This window comes from Leucopleurus acutus (genome assembly GCF_964270905.1).
Source record: "Leucopleurus acutus genome assembly, chromosome: 3".
NCBI lineage: Eukaryota > Metazoa > Chordata > Mammalia > Artiodactyla > Delphinidae > Leucopleurus > Leucopleurus acutus.
The window spans coordinates 96,242,354-96,247,085 of record NC_139145.1 but is presented as its reverse complement, the minus strand read 5'-3'; the positions used below and the strand labels follow the sequence as shown (position 1 = coordinate 96,247,085).

At 40.8% G+C, this 4,732-nt stretch overlaps 1 pseudogene across 1 annotated transcript; it reads right to left on the bottom strand.

Moving 5' to 3' along the window:
* Positions 1-3,787: 3,787 nt before the first annotated feature.
* Positions 3,788-4,463, bottom strand: LOC309959075 (ferritin light chain-like; annotated as a pseudogene). The gene has a single exon. The product of its transcript is annotated as a ferritin light chain-like (transcript).
* Positions 4,464-4,732: the final 269 nt, after the last annotated feature.

The following is a 4,732-nucleotide window of genomic DNA, read 5'->3' as shown; positions in this document are numbered from 1 at the left end:
GGGTGGATTTCTTTAATTAATAAATAGCCACCAATCCAGTTCAGTAAGAACCATTTAGTGTAGTTGATAACGGGTCAGGAAGTGAGACAGTTTTTCATATTTGATTCTTGCTGTTTTGATGTGAAAACATACATGGCCAGTTGACATTCTACAGACCCACTTTTATCTTGCAGTTTGTTGTGTATCCATTTTAATCAATAGAATATGCAGTTGGTCTTCAGGAAACATGCGGGAATCAAAGAAGGCACCTCCAGTTTGCTTCATTCTCCTTCAAACTTTCAGCCTGTGTTTACTGATAGTGGAATACATTGGTTAATCACTGCAAATGAAACAATTATTTGTCTCAAGTTTATTCTGCAACATCGTTACTCTTTTTTATGTTTTTTAACAATGGCTATTAATAAAATTATGATTATTTTTTGATACATAATGCCTACATTACCTCACATGATTATTGAGAAGATGGAATTAAATATGGCCTTAGGAAGTGCTGTTGATCTAAGTTATCAGAGTATGAATTGGCAGCAAGGATGAACAAAATATAGGACTGAGAAGAGAGTGAGAGGGGCTTTACACTTGAGAACTGGGGGTCCAGAAAAATTGAGATTCAGGAGGCAAAGCACAGCATAAAAATATGTGGAAAAGAATGTAACTCATTAGAGACAGATAGGTCTTGTTTTGACTTCCTTTTCTGCTGCTTTATTATCTGTGTGATCTTGGGCAATTAACCTTCCTTGGTCTTAGTCTTCTCAGCTGTGAAAGGGGATCTCTATCTCAGAGTACTGTTGTAAAATTTCAATGAGATAATGCTGAGTAAACTTAAAGCGCTTGTAACAAAGTAGACACTCGTAACCCATAGTGTGGTGGCCGCTCTGAGATGTCACCTATGGCCCCACCTCCTGGTGTTCACACTTCTGCCCAGTTCCTTCCCATGTTGTACCTGAGTTGGTTTGGGCAACAATAAAATATAGCAGAGGTATCACTTCTGAGATTAGGTGATAAAAAGATTGCTGTTTTCATTTGAGGTTCTCTGTCTCTCTCCATATCACTTACCATGGGAGAAGCCATGTTGTTGCAGTCCCAGCGAGAGGCCAGTGTGCTGAGGAACTGAGGCTTCTTGCCAACAGATCTCTGTTTGAGTTTGGAAGCAGATCCTCCAGACCCAGTCAAGCCTCAGACAACTGCAGACCCAGCTGACACTGACTGCGGTCTTGTGAGAGACCACGAGCCTGAACCACTGAGCTAAGCTGCTCTTGAATTTTTGACCAACCTAAACTGTGAGGTAACATGTATCAATACTTCTCCTTTAAGCCACTAAGTTTGGGTTAATTTGTTTTGCAGCAATCAGTCACTAATACACATAGTCACTATTTTGAAGATCTGGGAAATGAGGGTTAAAATCTAAACTAAGTTAGGACTAGTGGTCGGGGGTGAGAATTTGAGGTGGGTTTGGGAGTGAGAAGGAAGTTTAAGCACTGATTTCCTAAGCCCGTTTATACTTTGTTATCTATTGGAGGGCTCTAAGCCGGGAACTCGTAACTGGTGTGTTGTGAATTGGGTATATAGAGATATTGACTCTTCTCAGTCCTTTGGTAGTTCGGTGAGGTCTCTGGAGCCTGGATTCTTGGGGCTGGTCACCTCTGGTCATGAGAAGGCTTCTTCCTTTATGCTTGTGTTTCATACAATATTATTATTTTCTAGATGTGCCCACATGTGAAACAGTTGGACAGCACTGACATTTATAAGACCAGTATATATTTGCTTTGGGTACAGAGATATGAGACCAATAACTTCATATAAAACATGAATTGTGAAAGTTGGACTAAGTCAGGATCAGAGTCCTATGGTCCCCTAAGGTCTATAAATGGGGATTCAAAGATCCCATAAACAACACGAAATTTTATTCTGTGTGTGTCTGCTGTTGTGCTGTCATGTGTGTTTATATATTTCTCAGAGGCCAAGTTTTATTCCTTTTAGCAGATAAGTCCATAAGCCAAAAGAGATTAAGGGCCACCACAGTACATGCTTAATAAGGCCCTTTCCAGCTCTTAAATTTCTAGAATTCTAGATCTAATGGGATTGGGCTATAGAAGATCACTTTCTCATTCAAGGTCAGACAGAGCAACTATAAAATTCTAGGGTAAACACTTTGGGACCAGTTTTGAGGCTTGTTATGTTTTCTCATAGTGTAGGGTTAAGAGTATGAGCTCTGGATCCACACTGCCTGGATTTGACTGAGTGACCTTGGGGAAGTGACTTAATCTTCCTGTGCCTCAGTTTCCTCAATTATACTAGCAATTCTATCCATTACACAGGATTGATGTGATATTACATGGGCTATCCCATGTAGGGTGCTTAGAACTGTGCCTGCCTGGCATGTATTCAGTGCTCAATAATGTTTGTCATGATTATTATTATTGCTTCTGGCCCCTGGATCCAGACTTCCGCCTAACTGCTCAAATGCTTGAAATCAGATTGGATTAAGGCTTCCTGCCTCCACAGCGGGACGGGGTTATTGTGGCCCAAGGCTGCGACTCTGCTGTCCCTTTCCATTCTTTTGCTTGAGGAGGTATCTCCCTAGAAGATAGATAAATCTTTGGTAGTTATTTGTTCATTTTACCCACACTTGGCAAGAACAGGCAGAGGCTGTTTTTGACCTCTATAGGTCTCAAATTCTTCTTTGTAAAATGAAAGGGTTGGACTACATGCCTTCTAAGGTCTCTTTCAGTTATAGTAATCTGTGAATTTATGAATAACAGAGAGAATGCACCAGTAGGTGACATTAGCGGTAAAGTGGAGTAAGGGGTAACCAGTACAAATGCATTTTCGAGTTTAAAAAAATGTTCTGGACATTTTGATGAAAACTTGGCTTCCAACGCTATCTAAGAATATATCGCATATGAAACAAATCTAGTTTCTGGAAAAATGAGAATTATCTTAATAATTATGTTATTAAAACTTTGTTAGATTTTGATACAAAATTCCATGTTCTATGTCATGAGGATTACCTATCTATACCTATGTCTATGCCTCCATAGGCATATAGTTATATACAGCTACCATATTAAAGAGAATTTAAAGCATTGTTCATGAACAAATTTAATTTGCTGAAACGTTAATAATATTAAAATTAATATTTTCATCCAACAGTCTTACTTTTCATGTATTTTTTTCAAAAAGTAAAGCAACTGCTGTGGAAATGAAAGACTCAAATTGCTAAAAATGTGTCAGGGCCAATAAATAAAGTTTTAGGAAGGCAATTAAAAGATTATAAGTAAAAAGGAATACCTCAGATAAAGTAGATAACTTCAGCTTCCCTCTTGTCAGTATTACCATGGTTTAAGAAAATAATGCCACAAAACTGACAGCAGAGGTCCTCAGTCCCATAGTTTTTCAATTCTATTGGAACTCTCCCTATGGCACTATAACAAACTGATTTCAGGGACTCATTTGCTCACTTTGGATAACTAATCACAATGAATGGCCTACAAGCTTAAACTATTAATGGAAAAGAATATATTTAAATAAAAAATACATTTAATATGTACAACAGTATATAATATGTTGGAAAACACTATACAGATACAAAAGAACAAGGGAGTAAAAGTGCAAGTTACATGTTTTTAAATAGTTGGTTAAAGGTAGAGAATGGTGAGGAAAAGACTAAACCATTATGTACAGGTCTCATTTTTTATCTTTTCAGCTTTATTCTTTCGTCACTTTGAACTATTATTATATTTCTGGGAGAAAAAGAAAACAAAAGTATTTATATAGGACCTTCTTAGGGTAAAACTTTGGAATAGTCCTTTTTCTTTCTTTCTTTCTTTCTTTTGCTGCAAAAAGCTTTATTGTTTCCATTTGGTCTAAGGCTTGAGAGAGGGCTCCAGGGTGATTAAAAAGCTGCCTAGTGGCTGCAGGGCGGGGCTTCAGGCAGAAGTCCTGACACCGGAGGGGATTTTCAAAGGCCGCTGGGCTCCAGAGGCTCCTAGTCGTGCTTGAGGCTAAGCCTCTGGAAGAGAACTCGCCCAGCCCTGCCTGGGGACCAGCCATTCTGAGGAGGTTGGTCAGGTGGTCGCTATCTTCTTGATAAGTTTCACCTCCTCATCTAGGAAGTGGTTTCCAGGAAGTCAGAGAGGTGGTGGCCTGGGGGGCAGAACCCAGGGCATGCAGATCCAAAAGGGCCAGGTTCGGGTTCTTCTCCATGAGAATGGCAGCTTCCATAGCATCCTGGGTTTTACCCCACTCATCTTGAGAAGGCTTCTCCACGCCCTGGAAGAGGGCACGGCAACTGCACTGGTTTTGCATTTTCAAGAGACGCTCAGAGCCCTCGTGCTTCTTCTCAGCCAATTCGTGGAAAAAGCGGCACCCCCCCACCCCCACCACCCCCCACTCTAGAGCCACATCATCGCAGTCGAAATAGAAACCCAGAGAGAGGGGTAGGTGTAGGGGGCCCGCAGATGCATGTTGACCAGGCTGTTGACAATGGCCTCCACCTTGGTGGAATAATTCTGACTAATCTGGGAGCTCATGATTGATTGGTAAAATGGAGTTAAGCTCAAAAATTGGTATTGGCGTTCCCAGTGACCAAGGATAGCTGAGTGGCTGATTCTGAAAGTTGTGACTGGAAAAAAGCCTGGAGGGTGGTCGAAGGCTGGAGCAAGGGGCATCCCTGGGTCTGTTCCGTCCAAACACTGTTGAAGCAAAAGACAGATACGTGGGACCCCTGAGCGCA